The sequence below is a fragment of the Megascapheus bottae genome, chromosome 10 (genome assembly GCF_031878675.1).
Source record: "Megascapheus bottae isolate mThoBot1 chromosome 10, mThoBot2.hap1, whole genome shotgun sequence".
In the NCBI taxonomy this organism is placed as follows: domain Eukaryota; kingdom Metazoa; phylum Chordata; class Mammalia; order Rodentia; family Geomyidae; genus Megascapheus; species Megascapheus bottae.
Window position 1 is genome coordinate 31,424,579 of NC_143518.1, and position 27,153 is coordinate 31,451,731.

Below are 27,153 nucleotides of genomic sequence, written 5' to 3' on the forward strand. Positions count from 1 at the left end.
TGATCTCAGTTTCCTGAGTAGTTAGGATTACAGGTGTGAGCCACCACACCCGGCTTGGAGCTCATTTTGATAAATATTATTTTATATGGCATTGTGCCTTTGTGTTCCACTCCTAAGAATGTCCTCTGTTGGTCTCATGTGGGTGAATACCTGTGCTATATAATTTATCGTGTCCCAGTGTATTTTAGATCTTGCTTCTGCATGTGAGAGAAAAAATGTGGTTTGTCTCTCTGAGTATGGCTAAACTCACTTAACATGATTTGTTCTAGGTCTGTTATTTCCCTGCAAATAACACATTATTAATTTTTCTCATGGTACAGTCGCTGGAACTGTAAGTATAAGCCATTGGTGTCCAGCTTTGCGTGGCTTTTGGTAGAGGACAGGAAACTCTTTTGTCTTTAAGTTTTGGAGAGAAGTGAAACATGCTCCCAGATGTATAAAGTAATCCTGCTTTATTTTTCTAATTTATTTCTAATTTTCTAATTTTTTCTAAATGTATTTTTAGTTTTCTATTCTAATTAGCAGGCGCTTTGTTATTTTCTTGCTGCTAGTTGTACACTAATAATAAGACAGAATAATCAGGATAATGACATAAAATCTAGAATATTACATTATAAGAGAGAAAGTGATCAAGGCTACTCTTCATTTTAAGTAAGAGAGTTTATTGAGTTAGATAATCTTCATGTGATTTCAGTCATATAAGCAGCTAATTTTAATGATTCTGTACTCAGGGAGATTCTATTCAAAACAAATAACGTTTAAATGTACAAAGTAGATCCACACTGGAACTAGAATTCAGGTATCCTAATGTCTAAGCCACTTGTCTTTCAGTAATAACTCTGTAGCTAAAAATCTGGTGAGACACTGCTCTTCCAATTTTCTTTCCAATGCTTTGATCTATATCCTTCATGTAAAATTAAACAGTCTGTCACACAGACTGGCACTGCTTAGGAAAAGTTTGAGACTATATAAGTTAAACCAGAAACCTATTATTCAGCCCAATTGTAGTGGTAGAATACCATATCAGTGCCTTTTGCAGATCATCCTGGGCATGTGAATTTGAGTCTACTTTCCAGAAGTGGACCCTACAGGATCAGTAGACTACAAGATCGGATGTTAGGGTCATGGGAGGAAGGGTATCCACCACGGAAGTAATGAGAATCGAGACCTGTTGAAAGAAAGGGGACTAGAAAAAAACAAAGTCCTACAGACAGTGGACTGTGGAAGAAGAAAGAAGTAAACATGTCTGAACCAATAATTTTAAAGGCCTTCGGATGAAAGAGAGTGAGGGCAAAAGAAAGAACAGAGTCAACCTATGCCACCTTGTGGCCACTTACCACTTTCCACCAAATACTCTCCCTTTCACACCTCTCTTACTACTCCTTTACCTTAGAAACACAACCTCACTTGAGTTGTGTCTACATAAAATGTTTAACTTCGAGGTGCATCTCAGGATGCCTACTGATTTCTTCAGCCTCTTTTTGCCACCATTAAAGGATTTTATTGTCGAATACTGGGAGTTATGAAGGAGAGAGAAGAGGAGCAGAGGAGAACTCACACATGCTTTCCTCCACTGCTGCTGCAGCCACACTCAACAGGAGATTCCATGACCAATGAGGTGACAATTGGGGTTCATCTTTGTTTTATGACAAGTAAAAGTGGTGCCTTTATAAAATTTGAAGCAGTGCCAGGTGTGGTGGCTCACACCTGTAATCCTAGCTACTCAGGAGAGAAAGATCTGTGGATCAAGGTTCAAATCAGCCCAGGCACAAAAGGACCTGAGACTCTTATTTTCTAGAAAACAGGAAGTGGGGCTTGGCTCAAGGGTAGGGTGGAAGCCTTGAGCTGAAAAACTCGGGGACAGTGCCTATGCCAGTTCAAATCCCATGACCCACCATTTTTTTTGAAGCAAATATTCATTTACTTAATATCCTTAAAACAAGTATATCCTATGGTTAGAAAGGTACAGTTAATATGGGAAAGGGTGCTTCACCCTCCCTACCTAAAGCATGAGTCTGTCAGGTACACAAGGTTTGGGATTATGGTTCTAAAATAACAATAGTCAATGTCTGTTTAGCATGTCCAAGTCATAGTCTAACTACTTCATATTATTAGCTTATTTGGTTTGTACAACTTCATGAGTTTACTACATTATTCCCCTTTACAGATAGGGAAACTGAGGTTGAGTAGCTCTAGTAGAATCATCCAGAGAGCAAGTGCCAATGTAGGAACCTGAACACAGGAAGGAATTTGTGCTCACAATCATGAATATGTTTGGTCTTCCCCATATCCATGTTCTACAGAGAATGTCCCGATCAACTGGTAAACCTCAGTTCTTCCTCAGTGTGTCCTGGTATTTTCCTCAGTGTTGTATTTTAGGGTACCCTGCCAGCGGCAGGAGGTGGGGATTAGATTATTTTTTCCTCAATGCACACAGAACCATGTGAATGCCTACAAAGTGGCACCAAAGCTTGCATCAGTTTACCCATGTTGGGGGAATAATAATAAGGATGTGGATCTGAGATGTTCTAGAAGTTAGCAGTCATGCTTACCTCTTTTTTTTCTGTGGGTCATGGGGCTTGAACTCTGGGCCTGTGTGCTGTCCCTAAGCAATTCAGCTCCAGGCTGAATTGAGCTCTTCAGTTCAAGACTACTGCCTTACCTCTTGAGCCTCAGCCCACTTCCCATTTTCTAGTGGTTAATTGGAGGTAAGAGTCTCACAGACTTTAGTGTCCGGTCTGGCTTTGAATGGTGATCCTCAGATCTCAGCCTCCCGAGTAGCTAGGATTACAGGTGTGAGCCACCGTGCCTGGCTATGTTTACCTGCTATATAATTCATCTGAATTCTAGCAGAAAGAACGATTTCAAACACCAGTCAGTACACAGCAGAGACTAAACAACCACCATATTAAGCTGTTAGAAAATTAAAAAGCCAGCCTGCTGCTTCCAGCTCCCTTCTCTGCAATACCATTTCAGAGCTCTATGAAGAACAAGATGCTACTCTCCTTAATGAAGATAGATACCAGCTGTTAAGATTCAAAAATGGAACAAGAAGAAATTCCGGAGGGACAAATGGAAAACTGCTTGGGCAGAGCTGCTCCAGGAAGTGAAAATTAATTATAGTAAAACTGGCTTCATAAGACAGCACCCAGAAGACCATCAAATCATAAAGAAAGTAGCACTGGTATATCCCAGAACAGGTTGACCAGATGCTAGCTGAGCAATATTCAAGAGCCCAAGTTTAGCAGCTTGTGATCTCAGAGGAGTAGGAGGAGGCTCCCTGGGTACTTCTCTCATCCCAGGATTGTCAGGGAACTGGGATTCCTCTGAAACTGTTTGCAGAAAGCCTTGATGCAGAGCCTCCTCTCTCTCTCCCCTTCCCTCTCCCCTCCCCTTCCCTCTCTTCCTCTCCTCTCCTAGCTGGAATATTGGGCATTGCCCATTTCACAAGCAAATGAAAAAAAAAAAAACAACAAAAACTTCCACTCGTTGGTCTCCATCCCCAACCCGCCTTCTCATGGAATCCGACCCTAGTCTTCCGGTTTTACATGGCAACTCCTGATTGGTGATCCACGGACAGCACGCTGGAGAAGGCTGAGTTTATTGGGCCAACTCCCCATCTTCTCAAGCTTTCAGAGAGGGTTGAAGATGCAGTTCTCCAAGCGTACTTGGTTGCCGTTGATGGAGCAACCGGGGGAGTCTTGCTGAGTAGGGAAGTCAGCAGTGTGCTGAGGCCTTCGCTGCTCAAACAGGACGGAGACAACAACCTAGGGTGCTTCAGGAAATCCGTCCAGATCAGAGACAGGTTAGCCACGATCTCATCACAGACAACTAGGAGTTTCAAGAACTTTTGTCATCATTAAAGCAAAAATCCACTTTCCTTCGACATAGGCTAAGAACTTTTATTCTAGGGGTCAGTGTGCTTGTTGAAACTCTCAACAGTTTTTTTTTTCCCCCCTCTCATTCTCTACTGTTGGCCTCTTTTAAAGAGAGAGGGAAAAAACACTTTCCCTGTTTGATTTGTTTTTAAAGAAGCTTAATAACTTAATAATAAAATGTATGTTTCTTCAGATGCTACATCCTAAGTCCCTTCCATATTCTAGGAAGTAGCCTTAGTTCACCCTGCTTTCTAGTTTTAGATACATTAAGAGAGCAGAAAGAGTGAAGTGATAAGCTGAAGTTACCCATTTATAGGGTTGGTTACCACTCTATCAGCACTGTGGTATAAAGATAACAGAGCTGTTCTTTTTGTTTAGTTTTCTTCAGAAGGGACTGATGGAAGAGATGGTGAATATGCAGACAAAAAGGGCAAAAGGGAGGATGGAGCATTTTTTGAGTACCTCAGTGTAGCCACATATCCTTTCCCAAGAATTTCTAATTGTATTTGTGAATGTATATATGTGTTTTAGTGAATAATCAAAGGTTACTTTGAATTAAGTTTGAAAAATAAGTACAAGAAAGTGATGGATACCCAAAAAATGTGACTTTTAAGGAATGTTTTCTAATGTAGCTTTGAGGATGGATACACAGAGGAATTTTATAAACATTCTGGTCAGTATAATGTCACTTGAAATTAGATATGTAGCTTCCCATGGGGCCTCCTTTGAAAAGCAATTCTCCAATGTGGTGGGGGTGGGGGTGGAGAGTGGGCATTGATCAAGCCAGGGGTTCAAACTCCAAGATAGAAAAGGAAAGAAGAAAATAAAGAAGGAAGAAAAGAAGGAAGAAAAGAAGGAAGGAAGACTTATGTTTATTTGAAACCAAAATTCTAATAATTAAAAATAGCTTCACAAGGATTTGGGATGTGGCTTAAAAGATTCAGGTAAAATAGCTCTGAAACATAAAGATGTACAAATGGGGAGTGTATTGCTCTTTAGCATTACCTAATGTACTGTCAAAATTTTTTAGTCATTGCTGACTTATCTTGTGCTTACTCAGATCTTTTATCTTAAAATTTAATTAAATTAATTCTCTAAATCATGTCTTAGATAAAATTGGTGCATACTTATAAGTCACCATGTGATCTTTGCTGCATGTGTACATTGTATAATGTTTATGTTTTTCTTTTTTTATTGTATTGTTTGGGGTGATAGAGGGATTACAGTTACATTCATACCATTTCTCATGTTTTTCTCCCCCACCCCTTCCTATTTTGTTTTTCCCCTTAACCTCCCCTATTTCAAGTAAACAGTTTAACGTACATACAATATACCAGGTACCAAAGTCAGATACAGTAACAACATGAGATAAACCATAAGGGGAAAAAAAGAGAGAAAGAAATAACTTCACATAGTACGTTAAGAATAACAATCACAAAGATAAACCTCTTGTTTTCATATCCTGGAATTCATTTTGCTTAGCCTTATCCTATTATTTTTGTTTTTTTTTTCAGTTGTTTTGTTTTTAGAAGTTCTCTTTCTTTCATTATGTAATGTTTAAATGAGTGGGGACAGATATATTACCTAAAACATGTATCCTTTTTATTTTTTTGATTTTCTAAGAAAGTCTTGCTGTGTAGCGAGGTTGTCCTTGAACCTATGATCCTCTCACTTCAGACTCCTCACTGCTAGGATTGTACATGTGAATCTTTATACGTGGCTCTTCTAGCCCTTTCAAATACAGTATGTTATTTCTGGCTACAATGGATAAAAACGGACTATAGGTATATTAATTAAAAATAATGTAGCTGGGGGCTGGGAGTTTGGCCCAGTGGTAGAATGCTTGCCTAGCATGCACAAAGACTAGGGTTCCTTTCCTCGGTACCATATACATAGAAAAGCTGGAAATGGTGCTGTGGCTCAAGTGGTAGAGTGCTAGCTTCGACGGAAAAACCCAAGGACAGTGCTCAGGCCCCAAGTTCAAGCCCCAGGACTGGCAAAAAAAAAATGTAGCTGGGAATGTTGCTTAGTGATAGAGTGATAGAGAAGCCCTGGGTTTAATTCCTGAGTACCAACAGACAGAAAGAGCTGGAAGTGGCTCTGTGGCTCAAGTGATAGAGTGCTAGTCTTGGAAAAAAGAAGCTCTGGGACAGTGTCTAGGTCCTGGAGTAGCAACAAACAAACAAAAACAAAATGTAGCTAATAATAATAAAAAGTCCAACAAGGTATTTTCATGCTTACTATAAATTGTAATTTGAGAAGTATTTTAAAAAGAAATCTGTTTTCTTTTTTGCTTCCTAAAGCTCTTTTCATTTTTCTAGGTTATTAATAAAATGTACAGAATGAATCACATGGAATTGCCAGAAGTTGGAGTGTCTTAGGAGTTAGAAAAGAGTCAGATATTGTTTTTTTTGTTTTTGTTTTTTGTTTCTGCAGTCCTGGGGCTTGAACTCAGGGTCTGAGCACTGTGGGCTTTCTCAAGGCTAAAGCTCTACCACTTGAGCCAGAGCACCACTTCCAGCATTTTTTCTATGCATGTGGTACCAAGAAATGGAACCTGGGTCTTCGTGCATGCTAGGCAAACACTCTACCAACTATGCCAAACTCCTGACCCCCAAATATTCATATTTTTTATAGAACTTAATCTCATAGGTAAATAGAAAAATTTTACTGCAGTATTTTAATGTAAATCTTTTTTGATACATTGATTTTGTAAATTGTGCACACACACACACATATTAAACTGATAACAGATACTACTACACTTGCTCTTAGCCAAAAGGCCGAGAAACTATATATATATATGTATATATGTGTATATATATATATATATATATATGAATGAGAGACCCTTGACATACAGAAAGATCCATTTAAATGTTAGCAGACTTTTCTGCTTTGCACATGTGTGGCATGACATCCTGACTAGAGATTCAGGAATTTAAGGGCAACTAGAAATCTTTCAGCACATGTCTTTCACAGCATTAACCACAATCCCCCCTGACAAGCTGGAGGTTACTGACTTTGAAACTTAGCCAGTTTCTGGGAGCCCAGCATCTATTTTTCCATGACCCTTGAAAACTGGCCTGTTTCTTATTAATGATTTTTGTATTGTTTTGTTTTGTTTTGTTGGAGATATGTTATGGTCCAGTTTCCTCGTTAATTACCAGTTCTTCTGTCATTCTTATACAACTCACTTTCTGTGTGGTGGGTCTTACTAAAAAGATGCCATAGACAGAAAGGAGGCTTCTGGAAATTATCATGTTTCAACAATAAAATTGTTCAAACATCTGACAATCATTTGTAACCAAACATCTCTGGTCTCATCCATGGAAAATATCACACATAGCAGAGAAAATTGAAAAGAGATGGCCAAAAATATCTGTTGGGTTTGCATTACACACTGTTAGGATGGGTTCCTAGGGCATTCAGACTAAGGTGGTTGTTATTATTATTATTATTATTATTATTATTTTACTTCAGTTTAACCAGTTGGATGGAGAGTAGGGATCAGAATGTGGGTTTGAAGGTGAACTTGAGAAGTCAATTAGTCCATCCTCCTGTCTGGGAAGTCAGTATTGTGATAGGCACAGTCTAATTCCAATAGGCAAAAATAGGTCTTTTCAACATGCTTAAGCAATCAGCGGCCATTCCCATTGGTCATTCTTTTTTTTTTTTGCCTGTCCTGGAGCATGAACTCAGGGCCTGAGTGCTGTTACCACTTGAGTCACAGCCTCATTTCCAGCTTTTTCTTTTCCTTCCTTCCTTCCTTCCTTCCTTCCTTCCTTCCTTCCTTCCTTCCTTCCTTCCTTCCTTCCTGTCCTCCTCCTCCTCCTCCTCCTCCTTCTTCTTCTTCTTCTGTGTGTCCTTCCTTCCTTCCTTCCTTCCTTCCTTCCTTCCTTCCTTCCTTCCTTCCTTCCTTCCTTCCTTCCCACCTTCCCTCCTTCCCTCCTCCTCCTCCTCCTCCTCCTCCTCCTTCTTTTTTTTTTTGTGTGTGTGGGTGTCATGGGGCTTGAACTTGGCCTGGGTGCTGTCCCTGAGCTCTTCAGCTCAAGGCTACCACCCTACCCCTTGAGCCACAGCCCCCTTCCTGTTTTCCAGAGGTTAATTGGAGATAAGAGTCTCAGGTTCTTTTGTGCCCGGGCTAGCTTTGAACCTTGATCCTCAGATCTCACTCTCCTGAGTAGCTAGGATTACAGGCGTGAGCCACCACGCCCCACTCCAGCTTTTTCTATGTATGTGGTACTGAGGAATAGAACCTGGGTCTTCATGCATGCTAGGCAAGCACTCTACCACTAGGCCAAACTCCCAGCCCTCCCACTGGTCATTCTTGCAAACATATGTTCTAGAACAGGCTATTAGTGTTTTGCAGCACAAGTAACTCTGTATGGTTTGAATTAATAGATGAATAGCCTTCAGAATCAACAGCTAAACCAGTTGTTTTAATCCCTGAAGCTTTGAATTTACCCAACTTTTAGGATTCTGTTGACCTGTAGATTATTGTAATAGATTTTCCAGGTGTTATTTTATTTTTGTGCCAGTACTGAGCTTAACTCATAGCTTGGGTGCTGTTCTTTAGCCTTTTTCCCCCCTCAAGGATGGCAGAAACTCTACAGATCTACTTTTGGCTTTTTGGTGGTTAATTGGAATTAAGAGTCTCACAGACTTTCTTGCCTGTGCTGGTTTTGAACTTTGACCTTCACATCTTAGCTGATATCCTAACTGATAGCTAGGATTACAGGCGTGAGCCACTAGCACCTGAGTTCCAGGTTTTTTTTTTTTAATCCTTAAGAAGTTGTATAAAGAAGTTTCAGTACTTCAACAATAAGAATTCAACATAGCTAAGAAACTCTGGTTGTTAGCTTGAAAACCAGTCTTAAAGGCTAAAATGGTTGAATCCTACCCTAGGGTGTGATCTATCTTTAGTTTACAATGACATATTTATCTCATGTAAAGGAAATTCTTATTAAGGTAAGAGTGAGAGTGCAAAGTCTTGTTTTCTTTTTTTCTTCTTTCTTTTTTTAAATTGAGAGATTGGGACTAAGCCAATGCCTCCAACCCATCCATAGACTTTCTTAGGAATATACTTCTGTGATTTTCCCCCCTGAGATTTGATTGAACACAGAGTTTTGTATAAGCTAGACAAGTGCTCATTTACTGAGCTAGATGCTGCAAATCTTAGTTTCTGTTGAAATGAAACAAGGTCTTCCTATATAGTCCAAGCTGACCTTAAATTTGCCATTCTTTTTCCTCATTTTCCAGATTCTTGGGCTTACAGGCATATAGTACCATGCCTGGCTCATGGAACATGATTCTGAGTGGAATAGTAATAGCTCCATTTTTTTAAATGTAAGAAGTATGAAATTCTTTGTGAGCCTGATAGACCATATGCCTGTACTATATAAATTACACTATTATTAATGGGATCTGCAGGATAAAAACTTTGATATAATTAGCAAACAAGTCACTCACCCACAAGAGACACAACCAGAGAAAATCAAGCTTCATTAGTCTCCTCATGATGTGAAACTCCTGGTTAATAATTATGCTTGTCTTAATTGAACCTCAGGTGGCAGTTTTCTGCCTATCAATTGTGAGGGAAATAGATTTCTGTTTCATGCCTGAGTTCTTTTATTAACTAATGTGTGAAATGCTTTTTATTTACCGGAGCATGTTTTAAACCACCATTATTGGATAGAAATATAGTGAGTACTATCCACATGATTTAAAACTTTCTAATGTCTTATTAAATACTAGAAAGAAGGATTGGGGATATAGCTCTGTATAGTGTGCTTGTTGGATATGTATGTTCATATCCTGGGTTTAATCTCCAGTACCCCCCCAAAAGAAATAAAAATTAATAGGTGGAATTAATTTTAACAATATATTTCACTTAATATATCCAAAATAGTGTGCTGGCACTATATCATCATTATAAAAATCATTAATGTGATAATTTTATCTAACGCTTCATAAGTCACTATGCATATTGCATATTTAATGCATATCAATTTAGACTGCCTACATTTCTTTTTTTCCCCCCCTTTATTTTTTTTATTATAATTAGTAAAAGGGTTACATGATATTTGCCAGATAGAAGGTGCATTAATTCACATACATTGATACCCTTTCACATGTCTTGGTACCCATTTCCCTCTCCCCCCCACACCCCCACCTGTCTTGGTTTTCCCCCCTTCCCTATCAAATTTCAAATAACCAAATACAAATAAATTCAATATATCAGATAACAAAGTGAGATACTATAACAATATGAGATAACCAAGGGACAGCAAAGGAGATGAGAGACAACATACTACAACAATAGGACAACAATCATTCGTTGTATGAGACTGCCTACATTTCAAGAGTTCAAGAATCACAGATGGGGGACAGGAGTGAAGCCTAGTGATATAGTGCTTGCCTAGCAATCATGAAGCCCTGGGTTCTATTCCCTGGTACCACATACACAGAAAAGGCCGGAAATGGTGCTGTGGCTCAAGTGATAGAGCACTAGCTTTGAGAAAGCCAAGGACAATGCTCAGGCCTTGAGTTCAAGCCCCAGGACTGGCAAAAAGAAAAGAGGGCCGGGAGTTTGGCCTAGTGGTTAAAGTGCTTGCCTAGCATGCACGAAGACCCGGGTTTGATTCCTTGGTACCACATATATAGAAAAAGCCTGAAGTGGTGCTGAGGCTCAAGTGGTAGAGATCTATCCTTGAGAAAATCCAAGGACAGTGCTTAGGCCCTAAGCTCAAGCCCAGGACTGGCAAAAAAGAAAAAGAAAAGAAAAAAAGAATTAGATTGCTCTTGAGTTGGGAGAGCATGGCTATTCTTCAATTATAGTTAGGCAGAGAACTTTTACAGGAGTGGGACATGGAGCAGGAAAGGAGGGGATGAAAGAGATTCAAAGGGACAAACAATCCATGGCCACAGATTTCCCATTCTTTTGCTCACCAAAATTAAAATGTAAACCTATAGCATTAGTTTTGGGCTTTATTTAAAGTCCAGAAGGAATATGCCATCATGACAACTTTATACATTCAGTGTCTACACTAATTTGAGAAATGGTAATGGAGTAAGTGGTTTGGGTTTAATATAATGAGAATAGACATTGGGAACAAGGCAGACATGAATTCAAGCAGGAGAGCCTATGAGTTTATGCAAACCTATAGCTTCTACACTTTAATAATAAGGATCTAATCATGGAGCCCAAAGTGCTAGCCTTCCAGGGCTTAATGGACTTTGATTAGATTTCCCAAGTGAATGTAACTTGAGTCAGAGTGTGCTATGTGGGTGGTGCACAGGCTACTGGTGCCATCTTCTTTTCTCCACCTGTTTTCCCCCCACAGAGAGTTTTACCTTGCCTTCCTCTTCCTCTACACCCTCTTCTAGGACTTGAACCTAGTTTAAGTTACATTCCAAGAATCTCCTTCTGCTGCAGCCCCTGCCCATCGACCTGTTGGAATTTCAGTTGTGTCATGAATATAAAGAACTCCTTGTTGAAACACCAGTAATAACGATAATAACAATCCAGTTACAATTCCAATAGTAGTGCCAAGTCCTTGGGACATAGTCTCTAAAAATCACTCTGAATTCTGGGGAAAGACAAGCAGTACTTTAGTTTTTGACCAATGGATGGCAGCATTGTCTAAGTCATGAGTCTCTCAGTAGCTACTCTACTCTATTTTCCTTTTGAGTGCCTTGTCATTCATTATCTGTGGTTGTTCTTCAACCTGAAGGGAACTTAACAGAATAAAACAAAAGTCTAAACCACCACACTACAAGGTCAAATGCCAAAATGCTTGAGGAAACCTAGAAAACAGAACTGCCATTGGACATTAGAATGCTCAAGCGAAGAATCAGAATGGTGTAATTATTTGATGGTAGGTCTCTAGTAGGAAACTTGCAAGGAGATGGTGGTAGATCTCTAAAGATCAAGTTGTAAGAAATGAAGGAATAGAGAGGCTAACCCTGAGTTAAAAACAGATTCACAGCCTCTGCAAATAGGGTCACTGTAACATCTGGGAAATAGCTTCCATACTGTAAGACTCCCTTAGAAGACTTTCAGTCTTTGATGAGAATGATGTATGTGAAGAATATGCTCTGGCTTCTTCTATTTTCTTGCTAGGAACTTGTTTTCCTTCCTTTCCAACTTTAATACCAAGTACAATGAATGATAACCTCTCCTCAATAGTTGGAGCTATAGTCTAATTGAACTAGCTAACATATAGTCCTTTTAGGCTAGTTTACAATTTTGTATTGTGAGTCCATTGGTATCATCAGTGATTATCTAGAGAATATAGAATGAAAAACCATTATTAGCTTTAAAAGATATCTTTTTATTTTTGCTTTAGAGTAACATATACTTGTAACATAAGGGGGTTTCATGGTGACATTTTATACATGTACATAGTATATGTGAATAGATTCACACCTGTAGCATATTCACATTGATAAGATATATACTTTGAAACATAGATTAGAAGCTATATATATATGTTTGTTTGAGAGGCCTGGAGTAAACTAGAAAAGCTTCTGAATTGTTAAATTGAGCTACTGAATTTTATGACTAACCACACTGACAACAAAAAGAGCAGGAGTTTGTGAATTATCTTGCTTCGTTCAATGACTCAATCCCTTATGTGTTCATTAAAAAATACTCATTGTGTGCTGTGTGGGAAGAGGAAGTAATAAGACACAATCCTTCCCTAAAGAAGAGAGAGAGAGATGTAAATCAATAATTCTAATAGGGGAGCTACCACAATCAGGGTATCCTTATAGAAGGATACAGCCAACATGGGTTTCACAGGGAGATGACACAAGTTGACCCTTCAAAGATAAATAGAAATTATTCTAAATTTGGCATGCTAAGTAGGAAGAAAGATTTCATGCAGAGGAAAGAAACATGTAAAGAGAATGATACTAGCTTGCTTGGTGTTTATGAGGCCAGGCAAGTTTTTTTTTTTTTTAAATTGTAATGTATAGAGGGGTTACAGTTATATTCATCTGATAGAAGGTGAATTACTTCTCACACATTGATATGTTTTTGTGCCCATTTCCCTTCCCCCACCTCCTTCCAATCATCTTGTTTTTCCTCCTTCCCTTTCCTATTTCAAATAAACATATATGCAATACACGTGGTAACAAAGTCAGATACTGTAACACTATGAGATTAACCAAAGGGCAACAAAAGAGAAGAGAAATAGCATAGAAATAACATTAAGAACAACAAACATGGGGTGGGAGTTTGGCCTAGTGGTAGAGTGCCCGCCTAGCATGCAAAAAGACCTGGACTCAATTCCTCAGTAACCACATATATAGAAAAAAGCGGAAGTGGTGCTGAGGCTTAAGTGGTAGAGCTCTAGCCTTGAGAAAGTCCAAGGACAGGACTCAGGCCCTGAGCTCAAGTCCAGGACTGGCAAAAAAAAAAAATTAAAAAGAACAATCACATGATATAAAGTTCTTGTTTCCATATCCTGGAGATCCTTTCATTTAGCCTCATCCTATATAGCCTTATGTATCTAGGTTTTGAGCTATTGTACTCCTCTGGTAGGAGAGTCCTAGGTGTGTACTAATTATTACAAATGAGGGAAACTATTGAGCCTATGTTCTTTTGGGTCTAGCTTACTTCACCTAATATGATTTTTTCCATTTCCTTACAAATGGGGGATGTCATTCTTTATGATGGCAGCATAGAATGCCATTGTGTATAAATACCACATCTTTTTGATCCAATCATCTACTGAGGGGCATCTGGGTCGGTTCCATATCTTCACTATGGTAAACAGTGCTGCAATGAACATTGTTGTCCTAGTGGGTTTAGTATGTCCTTGTTTTTGGATGATTGGGTAAATGCCAAATAATGGAATTTCCAGGTCATAGGGGAGCTCTATGTTTAGTTTTTTGAGGAACCACCATACTGCTTTCCATAGTGGATGAATGAGTTTACACTCCCACCAACAGTGTAGTAGTGATCCCTCCTAGACACAGCCCTGCCAGCATGTGTTGTTATTAGATTTCTTGATTATGGCCATTCTAACTAGTGTGAGGTGGAATCTCAAAGTTGTTTTGATTTGCATTTCTTCTATGGCCAGAGATGTTGAGCATCTCTTTATGTGTCTATAGGCCATTCTTATTTCTTCTTCAGAAAAGACTCTAAGTCTTTGGCCCATCTTTTAATGGGATGGTTGTTTCTTTGGAGATTAATTTTGGAGTGATTCAATTTTTTTTAGCTGTAGATACATATTAGATATAAGGCCTTTGTCTGTTGTATGGTTAGTGAAGATCTTCTCCCACTTTGTGGGCTATTTAACTTGCTAACTATGTCCTTTGCCATACAGAAACTCTACAGTTTAATGCAGTCTCATTTGTCCAAACTTTCTTTAATTTCTTGTGTTTCTGGGTCTTTATTAAGAAAGTTTTGACCTGTGTCAAGAAGACCTAGTGTATCTCCTATTCTTTCTTGTAAAGTTTTCAGTGTATTTGCTTTTATCTCGAGGTCTTTGTTCCATTTGGATTTAATCCTGGTTATCTTTCTTCTCTTCTAATTTACCCCCTTACTTTGCTTACCTTGTCCTTGCTAGTTCAGAAATTTTCACTGGGTAGGATATACATTCTAATTCTACTGAAGGCCATTTATGAAATGACTAGCTTAGTTTTCCCAGCTTCCCTCTCCTCCATTATGCACCCTACATTCTATTCTTCAGCCACACTGAGCATGTCTTGCTTCCTGAGTGTGCTTCATTAAATTCATTGCATCAGCCAATCCTTCCTTCTTGGGGCACTTTTATCTTTCAAGCCCAAATTCTTCTCATCTTTCAAAGGTCATTTTCGATGTTATTTTCCCCATGAAGTTTTTCTTGATCTTTTCTAGCAGAAATAATGTCAAACTTTTCTGAAGTCCCATTCGTATATCACTTTATCTATACCTTGCAGGGAAATGAATGTTTCCTCTTTGCTTTATTATCGCTATTTGATGTTTATGCCTTGTTTTAGTTTTAGAAGACAAGGTCGTGTGTGTGTGTGTGTGTGTGTGTGTGTGTGTGTGTGTGTGTGTGTGTTACTGAGGATTAAACTCAATGTCTCACACTTGCAAGGCAGGAATTCTACCACTTAAGCCATGACTCTTTTTTTTCCCTTCCCAATCAGACTTAGGGTCTGAGTACTGTCCCTTAATTTTTTTTACTCAAGACTAGCAATCTATCATTTTGAGCCATAGAGCTATATCAGTTTTTCTAGTCTCACAGACTTTTCTTCCCTGTCTAGGCTGGCTTTGAACCATTATCCTCAGATCTCAGCCTTGTTGCTAGGATTATAGGCCTGAGCCACTGGTGCCTGGCCTAAGACATGACTCTTGTCCTTTATGCTTTTAGATTATTTTTCTGAATAGGGTCTCTTGCCTTTGCCCAGTCCAGCCCTGGCCATGGGTCTCTTAGGAGATCTTCCAGAACCTCCCAAGTAACTAGGATTACCAATCCAAGTCACTATTCTCAGCTATAGTTGATTATGTTTACATATTTCATTTTGCTTTTCACATACTGTTCAAAGATGCAGGTAGATGTTTGTCTGGGTATGTATTTAGTGAAGGAATGGATAGGTATTTGATGTCATTCTCAGGATCACTGTAGTCTCTGAGCTTTTCCTTCTTAGTCTTCTCTTTAGACTGACCCTTCATTACTTTGCTGAGTACTGTTCTTGGGCACTTTTTGCTCAAGGTTAGCACTTTGCCACCTGAGCCACAGTGCCACTTCCAGCTTTTTCTCTGTGTGTGGTACTGAGGAATCAAACCCAGGACTTTGTGCATACCCTAGGCTCTGTTCTGGGTCCCCCATAACTCAAGTTGTGAGAAAAGTTTGTTTGGGGGACCATTAATGTCTGTGATAGATGGGCTTAGGTAGAGGTTTAGTTCCAAAAATATGCTCTGGGGAACTACCTGTCTTGGGAATAGAATCTTAGATCCCTTGGAAATATCTTCAGGCCTGTATAACATTTCTAGGTTTTCCTTAACTCATAGATAATAATGCTTAGGAAATGAGAAGCCAAAGCCAGGGCACTGGATGCAGTTTGATGGTGCCTCTGTGTCCTACTTGTGAAATTCAATCTAGAGTGTGGAGTTTCCATGGCAGAACTTCTATCCTTGCTGGCCTTCCCTGGCCTCTGAAAATGTTTTCCTCCCTAGCCACAGGTGGATGAGTTCCTTGTTATGCAAAATGCAGTGGAATTCAAGGGAAGGATCAGTGGAAAGTATGTCAAGGTATTATATTTATTTTTGTTTCATTGTCAAGTTCAGTCCTTATAATTTGAGCACACAGACAGCTGTCATTTCTTACTACTCTGGCCAATGTTTCTCCTGTTTATTGAAAAAGAGGAATGTTGAATTGCTCTGTTGCTGCAAAGGAAAGATCCTGTGCCAGGAAGATAGTCAGCAAATTTAATTTTCCTTCATCTTCTCTAGTAGAGTTAGAATATTCCTCCCAGCTGCTTTTTTCCATTCTTTCCTAATCATCCTTGTTCTGCTACCCATTTATGGGATAACCACTGGGCAGTTGAAAAGAAAGACAATTAACATTTCTTCATTAAAATCCAAGGTACCACCTGCCTGGAAAGATAGGGTGAGAAAAGAGATGTCATCTGCTTGTATGCTTTGAGCAGGTACTGCAGAGGTTAATTTTTTTCATTATATACATTCCAAATATGAAGCTCAACAATTAAGAAGGTTCTTCCTGATTTCTATATGCCTCTCCTTTCTAATTTAGCCTCTTTATTACTTTTTTCTTTTAACCTGATGGTGCATTGCTTATTGTTCATTATGGATTTAGAAGTAAGGAGAGGGTCTTGATTTCTTGGATAGAAAATCAGGTAGGAATCATTCTAAAAAGGAAGAGTCCACAGGACGGAGGTCCATAAGCTCAGTGGTGGAGCACTTACATAACATGTGTAAAGCCCTTGGTTCAATCTTTAATACCACCCAAAAAAACGAGCCTTGGATCAGAAATACATTTTGTGCTATAGTCAACAGAAGCTTGAAGATTTTATATAGAGCCTGGAGCTGAAAATTAGAGTTCAGAATTAGAATTCAAGGTCTAGTGATTCTAGATTTCACTTGTGGATTAGGTAGATTAGGTGAGTCACTATGAAAACAAGAGTAAACAACTTTCAAGACTAGCCAAGAATTGTGAAGCAGTTGCACTAGAGATTTCTGTTGCTGTTCAAATCTCACTAAAGGCTAACTTCTTCCTTCTTTGATCTAGCTTGTGTTTTACAAACTGATTACTCTGTAAGCTTTGAATCTGGGTTTTCATTCTCTGATGTGTAGTTAGGTAAGGATAGGGAAGACAACTATTTGTGGAGTCTAAGTTCAGTGATGACAAAGAAGATTCTGGTATAGGCCAAAGAAGTTTCTTCCTTATCTCCTTTGCTCTGTTGATTTGTCTCAGATTCTGAGGGGCCTTACTTTGGAAGTCCTAAATCCAGCCAATCATACCCAGAAAACCCTGATCCTTCTATATATGCCTCATAACCACAAATATTCTTTTATTCACAGGAAGAGAAACAGCACAGCTCTAAAAGAAGGCTTAAAATTTCCTCTAATTTTCTTCTATTTTACAGCTTGCAGCTCGGATGATTTTGTGACTCAATCCACTGGTCATGGTCTGGGCCACAGTGCCTGCCCTGGTTCACACATCAGTTATGAAAAAATATTGCTCTAGTTGAACCCTTGACCTTGACCCAGCAGAGAAGCCACAGTGTCTCAGCAGAATCAAGGCTGGGAATAGGAGAATCTGAGGTCAGAGTTCCATCCTGGCATGTGACTTGTTGGAAAATTTAGGGGTTTTAGGTCTGGTTTTGCCGTGAACTGATACTTTAGTTAGTTCAGGATTACTCATTAATAATATACTAATGTTTAGAATGAACTTGTTGCACTAATTGGCAGAACAAGAGACTAGTTTGAACAGGAATAGAAGATTTTTTTTTAAGTTTAAAAAATCGTTCTTATAAAGCTGATGTACAAAGAGGTTACAGTTACCTAAGTCAAGTTGAGAATACATTTCTTTTTGGATAATGTCACTCTTTCCCTCACTGTCTCAGTTTTTCCCTCCCAGTCTCACTCACAAATTGTATAGTTCATTTTCAACATAGTGTCTGTGAGTGCCATCACTGCATTAAAGCAAATACTTTTGACAATATGAATATCATGCTTGTAAAAATAATGCATTATTTAAAATAATGGCCAGTTCTTGATCATCTCTGTAATTTAGGGGCATCTTTCTCATAGCTAACTTCTCCTTTGATTGCCTTACTTATTTGTAACTTTATTCATCCTTAAAAATGACTGCTTTGGATGAATAACCCTTGATATTCATGTTCTTAAAACTTACTCATATTCTTATATTTATTTGCATGTTGGTTTATGATTTTCTTATTGGTTCCAGTCCTAGGACTTAAACTCAGAACTTGGGCACTGTCCATGAGTTTTTGTGCTCCAGGTTAGCACTCTACCATTTTAGCCACAGCTCCACTTCTTTTTTTGATTGGTAACTGGGGATAAGAGTCTCACAGACTTTTCCTGCCTCAGTTGACTTCAAACTGCAACCCTTAGATCTTAGCTGCCTGAGTAGGTAGGATTACAGGCACTTGCTGCTGGTGCCTGGCATGCTTATGAATTTTGGGTCAGGGTCTTTGTTGTTGTTGTTGTTGTTGTTGTTGTTGTTGTTGTTATGTGAGAACTTGTTTTTCAGTCTTACAAAAAATCTCACTGTAAATAGAGAAGACTATATTACAATTTTCCCTCCTTTATATATTCCTTTCTTTTACCCCCTCTCCTTTTAAAACATTATTTTATTGTGAAGGTGATGTACAGATGAGTGACAGTTACATAAGTAAGGCAATGAGTACCTTTCTTCTTGAATATGTTATCCTCTCTCTGAGACAGCTCTTGCTGTATAGCTTCCTACCTGGGATTCTACCTCAGTCTCCTGAGTACTAGGGTTACAGCTGTAAGATTACCACTGTACAGCATTTTCTTTTCTATCTTCTGATCTTTAGGTGTTTATATTTGTGTCTGATGAGGGCCTGCTTCATGATTTATGAACAGCTCCTCTGTCTCTTCATATGGTGGAAGAGGCGAAGGGTTTCTCTTAGGCAGCTTCTTCTTCTAATCTTCCCCAACCCCCTCCTCCTCTTTCTTGTCCTGCTTCTTTTTCTTCCTCTTTGTTTGGTGGTATTGGGGTTTGAACTAGGACCTCATACTTTCTAAGCAGGTGCTCTGCCAGTTCTTTGTTGGTTGTTTTTAAAGGTCTTGCTTTATAGTTTTATACCCAGACAAGTCTGGGCTGTTATTCTACTATTTGTGCTTTTCATTATTGTTGGGATGGCAGGTGTATATCACTGAACCAAGCCATCAGTTGGGATGATTTCTTGAACTCTAATGCTTGAACTGGCTTCACACTGTGTTTTTCTCAATATCCATCTCTCAAATGGCTGGGATTAGAGGCTTGAGCCACCATGTTCAGTATCTTAGATGTCTTTTTTTTTTTTTTTTTTTGTCAGTCGTGGGTCTTGAACTCTGGGTCTGGGTGCTGTCCCAGTGCTTGTATATATGTGAGTGTGTGCATGTGTGTGTCTGTGAGCTTGTATATGTATATGAGAGAGTGAGCATGGGTATGTGTTTCAGGGAGAAGTATACATTCAAATGCTTGATGAATATGGATGTCAGCAGAATGTTCTGGGGAATGAGGAAGATGAAACAGATGAGATGCTTTAGGACAATTTCTCCCCATTATTGAGGCTGAGAGAGACATGCAACTTCTGATGTCTGACTACTCCTTTACAAAGAGTCTTCAAAGTCAGCAAATAAAAAACAGCTAAGAGGAAAGATATGGTTCCTGCCTGATTATCATTCCCAACAATTCTTGAGAGTTTTACCAAAGAAGAACCTAACTGCTCAGTGAGTTTAAGCAATTTGGCCCAAGTCTCTGGGGGCTTCGGATTGACATTTGCCATTCTCTTTCTGTCCCATTATCCATTGAAAATGAGAATTTGCTTTTTTTTTGGATGACTCAGGACTTTGCCTCATCTCAGGACCTTCATTCTGAGCAGGAGGAGGTCTTTACAGGTTACAAGCTGAAGATATGGGCTGGGATGTAGCTTAGTGGTGAAGCACTTGCCTAGCAAGTACAATGTCCTGAGTTCAAGAAAAGACAAAAAACAAAAACAAACAAACAAAACCCCCCCAGAAGCTGAAGATGTAACAGCAGGTGGGGAGCTCTGAGCACATGTGCTGGCCACAGGCAGTGACCAGACCCATAGTTATCTGATTTCAGGATGTCTAGGGGTCCTCTGAAGGTCGGCTTCAAAGCATCTGTCTTGTCAGGGAGCACCCAGTCTAACTCTAATATAGACAAGACATGTTCACACTTGGATTAACATCCCCAATGCATGAGTGTCTCATCTGAATTTGGTTCTCTCTCCTTCATTTCCATCCTTTCACTTCCTCCCTCTCTTTTTCATTTCCTATTTTTCCCTTCCTATTGCTTGTTATATCTTTCATGGTGACTTAGTCTCAGACTGTAATGTTGAGAAAAGGCCAACTAATTGAGGCTTCAATCAACTCCTTCTAAAGATCAGAGAGATCTACAAGTACTAGTTGATGTGTTCCTACTTGTGACCTTTGCCTCTCTTTCAGGTATGTGTGCTCCTTCTTGTTATAGAGATCATGTTTTCTGTGTGCCTGTCAGAGCCACATTCTTCCATGCTCACGCTCCTGGGATTAAAATCCACAAGAGGCTCCAGATTCCTTCTGATTACAAACAGGTATTCTGAAAAAACAAACAAACAGAAAGTGATCCAGGGTTAGTTATGTGCCTTGCTATTCCTGTTGTCTCTGGGAACTCCCTGTGAAACCTTCACAGGGAGTTTCTAGCTCATGGGCCCTTCACAGCATCCTGGGAAGTCCTTGATGGGTAAAGCCTAAACTCCTGCAGAGGAAGCCTCTTCCAATTGGATCCTGCTTGTTGGCATTGCTTGCAGCCTGTGGTGAAGTCTGGCTCTTGGGAATCCCCACACTTGGGCTTCCATGCCCTCATACTCAACCATTTTTCATCTTGCTTTCTAAAAAAAGGGAATCCCTTTTTAGCTTGCTTTTGATTCAGCTCTCCTAGTTGCAGTTGGCTTAATATCTGGGGCATCTCCTGTTCTGGCTCTGACATGTCAAGGCCCTGTAGTTAAGCTGATGCCCAGTTAGATGCCTTTCTCCTCTGGATTCTGATGACAGGATCTGGACCTTCTAATGCTGGATTCTTTGCAGGTCACCCACACATGGTATGGATTTTTTTTTTATGGTGGTTGTTTTCTTTCCTTTTCCTGGATACCTGGATTCTTGGATTTGAATCCTGCCTGTGGATTGTAAGCATGAGCAAAAATTTAACCTCTTTGGCATTTATTTTCATAGATGGGAAATAAGGGCCACAAGGTGATTCTGAGGCTTAAAGAAAAGGATGCTTGAAATTAGAGTGTCTGGTTTATGATAAATGACAAGTGCAATTATGGTCACTTGTGATTGTCTTATTGTTCTTGGACTTCAACTTAAATTATATCCATCCTGCAAGACTCAGCTAGTTCTCTTTCCACCCACAAAAATGTCACTGAATGTCTGAGATTATTTCATTTGATATTTAATGCCATTTCTATTACATTAGATGCTAAGTGATTTTATTCTTGGTCCCTGATGTAGAAAAAAGTTCTAGATTATTGACAATAAGGAGTTTAGCTGGGCTAATGTGGCTCCTGACCATAATCCTGGTGTGCAGGAGGAAGGCATCAGGAGGATCAGGATTTGAGGCCAGTCAAAGCAGAAAGTTTATAAGACTCTCCTTTCTAACCAAAACAAACAAACAAAAAAATAAATGAAAAAATCTGAACATAGTGATTCAGGCTTGACATCCAAGCTATGTGGGAAGCATAAATAGGAGGATTGAGGTCCAGGTCCACCATAGCATAAATATGAGACACTATTCATAAGTAAAAAAAGGCTGAGGGAATGGCTCAAATGACAAAAGTGCTTCACTGGTAAGCATACAATCCTGAGTTCAAATCCTGCTACTCCTTAAATAAAAAAATAAATACTCTAGCTTTCACTATTAGTAGTAATGCTATTTTTATTTGCTCTTCTTTCAGGAGATTTGATTATGGATATATAGATCAAACACTAGGTAAATGCATGTGAGATAAACTGGCACCAGGGAAGTGCAGATTCAACATTCATTTGAGGTGTGTGTGTGTGAGTGTGTGTGTGTGTGTGTGAAGGTCCTTTTGGAGGAAATAATGCACTTGTAGCTTTTAGTGCAACATAGGGGGTGACCGTGTGTTGATTCTGCCCCCTGGTGATTCTCAGCCTTGGATATATAACCGAATCTCAATCTCCTGGAAAACTTAAACATAATGTCTACACTCAGGCCACATTCAGTGCCCCTTAAATCTAAACCTCTTGGCTGGGAGTGTGGCCTAGTGGTAGAAAATTTATATAGGATGTAGGAAGCCCTGGGTTCTTCTAGTCCTCAGTACCACATGCTCAGAAAAAGGTGGAAGTGGTGTTATATCTCAAGTGGTAGAGTGATAGCTTGAGAAAGTCCAAGCAGACTACTCAGGCTCTTAATTCAAGTCCCAGGACCAGAAGTGGTGCTGTGGCTCAAGAGTTAGAGAACTAGCCTTGAGAAAGCTCAAGGACAGTGTCCAGGCCCTGAGTTCAAGGACTGGGAAAATAAATAAATAAACAATAAATAAATACAATTTTAAAAAAGAAAGCACAGATATCTTCAGAGTTCAAAGCCCGCCTCAGTCATGATAGTTCATTGCACCAGAATGCCTACAGCCTATTCAAGCCAGCCTGCTTGTTGGCAACTGAGCATGACGAGGAGCAGAAGTTTCCTTGCTCCTCTGGGTCACTGGGTGCCACCGCCAAGAACCGACAGAGCTCCTTAAGATCCTAAAGTATTTATAACACTTACAGTATTTCAGCAAGGTGAGCTTTGCTGCCAGAGACCTGAACTGGCATCACTAGGAGTCACTCAGAGTTGGGCACAGATACTACAGGCTGCTAGGCAAACAGGTTTTGGGCACAGAGGGACTCAAGTGATCTTTCTAGAGAACAGAAAGAAGGGAGGCTGGGGTGGAGACTGCTTCTCCTCCACTGTGATATTTTGCTGTGAACTCCATGGAGACCTTTGAAAGACTGGGTTTATTGAGATATATAATTTTACAAAGCATAAACTTCATCTCTGTTAAGTGTACAACTCAATGAATCTTAGCGAATGGAAAAAACTCTGTAATCTGAAACCATTACCACAATATAGTTTTAAAGTATTTTTATCACTCCCAAAAGATCCTCCTTGCTCGTTTGCAGTCAGTAACTTCCTTCAACCAAATCCTAGAATCTTAATTTCTATAATTCTACCTTTTAAAGATATAAATGGCCAGGTGTAGGTGGCTCATGCCTTTAATCCTAGCTACTCAGGAGGTTAAGATCTAAGGAGTATGGTTCAAAGCCAGCCCAGGAAGGAAAGTGTGTGAGACTTTTATTTCCAATTAAGCACCAGAAAATCAGAAGTAGCACTGTGGCTCAGAGTGATAGAGTGCTAGCCTTGAGCAAAATAAGCTCAGGGACAGTGCCAAGGCCCTGCGTTAATGCCCCGTGACCGACACACACAAAAAGACACAAAGTCATATAGCATTTAATCTTTGGTATCTGGCATCTTTTACTCAATGTTTCTGAGGTTCGTCTGTGTTGCTCCATGCATCAATATTTTGTTACTTATGGTTTTGCAAAATAGCATTGAATTGTGTGTGGATGCCACTTTTTACCTATTGGCTCATAAGCCAAGGGACATTTAGATTGCTTCTACTTTTTGTCTATTATAAGTAATGTGTCTGTGAATAGTGGATAACTTTGTGTGCAATGATTTCATTTGTCTTGAGTAAATAGTTAGGAGTGGACTTACTGGGCTGTATAATAAGGGTAATTGTCTAAGAAGCAGTCAAATCATTTTTTAAAATGGCTATACCATTTTATATTCTCACGTCACTCATGAAGTTTCCATTTTTCTCTGCATCTTCAGTGATGCTGCAGTTAGTAGGTATGAAATGAGATCTTATTGTGGTTTCTTCCAGTGATTACTGATATGAACATCGTTTCATGTGATTTTTTCCCCATTCATATAGATCTTTGGCTAAATGCCTTTTTCGTATCTTTTGCTCATTTTCAAATTGGCTTATCTTAGTTGCAAGAGTTCTTTATCTATTCTGGGCAATAAATCCTTTATTAGGTATGGAATTTGAAAATGAGTATCTTTTCCTGTGCATTGTCTTTTCACTTTTTAACAGTGTCATTTGAAGTGTTCATGTGTTTAATTTTGATAGAGTCTATTATCATGGCTTATTTGTTTTTGCCTCTCACTCATGCTTTTGAATTTTGTGTTTGAGAACTTTTTGCCTACTCAAGATCACAAAGATTTTTTCTTATACTTTCTTTTACAAAATTTTAAAGTTTTAGCTCTTAAATGTAGGGATGTAATTAATTTTGAATTAAATTTTAGGTATGATCTAAGTGGGACTTTTATATATATGCCAGTCCTGGGCTTGAACTCAGAGCCTGAGCACTGTCCTTGGGCTTTCTCAAGGCTAGAGCTCTTCCACTTGAGCCACAGCACCACTTTCGGCTTTTCCTATGTATGTGGTACCGAGGAATCACACCCAGGTCTTTGTGAATGGTAGGCAAGCACTCTACCACTAGGCCAAACTCCCGGCCTGGGACTTTAATATTTTTGCATGTGGATTTCCTTAAAAAAATTTTTTTTTTATAAAGTACTAGGGCCTCATACTTCAGGTTCTCTACTGCTAAGCCAAACCTCTGCCCTTTCTACTTTGGGGTATTTTTTGTGGGTTTTTTTTTTTTTTTTTTTTGAGATTAGGGTCTTGATTGATTTTTCTGCTTGGCTATCCTAAACTTTGATCCTCCTGTTAATGCTTCCTACAGAAGGTAGGATGACAAGTGTATATCATCATGCTCAGCTCTACTGGTGGAAATAGGGCTTGAAAAGTTTTTTCTCAGAGTAGCCTCAAACTGTGATCTTCCTGACATCCATCTCCGGAGTGGTAAAGATTATAGATCTGAGCCACTGCCACTTGATACAGTGCCATTTTTTGAAAAGACTATCTTTTCCTTTCTAGTTTGTTTGGTGCTTTTGTTGAAAATCAATTGATCACAAATATGAGGGGATTATTTTTGTAATTTCATTTTGTTCCATCAGAGTATACATTTATTTTTATGATCAGTACCACACTGCTGATTATTGTAGCTTTAAGATAAATTCTGCTAGTAGAGAGTATAAATTCTCCAACTATGTTTTTCTTCAAAATTATTTTGGCTGCTCTTTGCATTTCCAGATAAATATTAATTTATCAACTTTTCAATTTCTGCTTGCTTTAAAAATATGTATATTATTGTTGAATTTATAGATCAATTTAGAAAGCATTTCCCATGGTAACAGTATGGAGCTTTGCAATCTAGAAGTAGGGAAGGTTCCTTCATTAATTCAGGTCTTCTTTAATTTCTCTCAGCAATGATTTATAGTTTGTGGTATGCAAGTCTTACAATCAATACCTTCTTTTATTTTGTTTTTGCCAGTCCTGGGCTGTGAGCTCAGGGCCTGAGCACTGTCCTTGGGCTTTCTCAAGGCTAGAACTCTACCACTTGATCCACAGCACCACTTCTGGCTTTTTTCTATGTATGTGGTACCGAGGAATTTAACCCTGGTCTTCGTGCATGCTAGGCAAGCACTTTACCACCATGCCAAACTCCCGGCCCAATCAATGCCACCCCCCTCCTCCTCCTCCTCCCCCTCCTCCTCCTCCTCCTCCTCCTCCTCCTCCTCCTCCTCCTCCTCCTCCTCCTCCTCCTCCTCTTCTTCTTCTTCTTGCCAGTTCTAGGGCTTGAACTCAGGGCTTAGGCACTGTCCTTGAGCCTTCTACCACTTGAGCCACAGCACCATGTCTAGCTTTTCTTTTTTTGTGTATATTGGTTGTGGGGCTTGGACTCTGGGCCTGGGTGCTGTCCTTGAGCTCTTCAGCTCAAGGCTACCACCTTACCCTAGAGCCACCAGCAGAACTTCTGCTTTTCTAGTGGTTAACTGGAGATAAGAATCTCTGAGTCTTTAGTGCCCAGACTGCCTTTGAACCTTCATCCTTAGATCTCAGCCTTCTGAATAGCTAGGATCACAGGCTTGAGCCACCACGCCCAGCTTTACTTCCAGCTTTTCTTTGTATGTGGTGCTGAAGAATGGAACCCAGCACTTTGTGCATGCTAGGTAAGCACTTTACCACTAGGCCATACTCCTGGCCCTATCAATACCTTTTTGAGAGTTTGTGCAGCCCTAAAAGGGACACAAGTATCTGTGATGACTATCTAGTCTTTTGGGAGTCACTGAAGGGAGAAGAGGCCCTGATGACTGCTCAAGGCAGTCACTCTGCCCACAGTGGAGAAATGGTTATTCCTTCTCATGTGATCTCCAGAGAACTCACTGGGTAGCTATTACCATTACCATTTCACACCGAGAATACTGCTGTTCAGAGAGACTAAGTCAAGCTTCATTGTAAACCTGGACTTATCTAACTCCAAACTGCTTCCCCACAGTCCCACATCACATCAGCTGTACTGTTGCTATAAGGCTCCTTTAGGGGATCTACAGAACAACAGAAAGTTCTCAGTGAAAGGCATAATGGACAAATGGACACTGATGAGTGCTTACTGTATCTTGCTTATCTTCATTACTTAGCATACTAAACATTAAAATGTCCCTCAAGATTTAGAAGGCAGTTATGCTTCCTGTCACCAGGGATTCAGTATGTGACTCAAGGGATTATCCTAGTAAGCTATGACACAATGTGAGTGACAAAAGTCTTTTGAGTATATATACGGTTATAGAGACCAGGAAACTTCTGTTACCCAATCGACCCGAGCACTGTAAGTTTCAAACTGTAAAACTCTGCTCAGTTGTGATTGAGACTGTGGAGGAAGGTAAAGCTCAGGACTGTATGAGGTATTTTACTCTATAGGTGAAAATGCCCTGCTGCTAGCTGCTCTTGGCTTGTTCAAAAGCAGTTCAAGTACCTATGTACAGAGCTACCACAGGCTAGATTTCAGTCTGTATTGATAATTCACCAGATTAAAATTTTTTTTCCAATGTGAAAGACCTAGATTAGATCCGTAGGAAAAATCCTTTAATAT

The 27,153-nt window shown here is 39.5% G+C and overlaps 1 protein-coding gene and 1 pseudogene across 1 annotated transcript in view; one reads left to right on the forward strand and one right to left on the reverse strand.

Moving 5' to 3' along the window:
• Positions 1-3,323: 3,323 nt before the first annotated feature.
• The window catches only part of Rxrg (retinoid X receptor gamma), a 181,924-nt gene continuing 158,094 nt past the window's right edge, over positions 3,324-27,153 (forward strand). The window contains exon 1 of the mRNA XM_090340565.1: positions 3,324-3,805. The gene's annotated coding sequence lies outside the window, so the exon portion shown is untranslated. The remainder of the gene's footprint in view (positions 3,806-27,153) is intronic.
• LOC150057862 (U2 spliceosomal RNA) lies at positions 6,530-6,673 on the reverse strand (annotated as a pseudogene).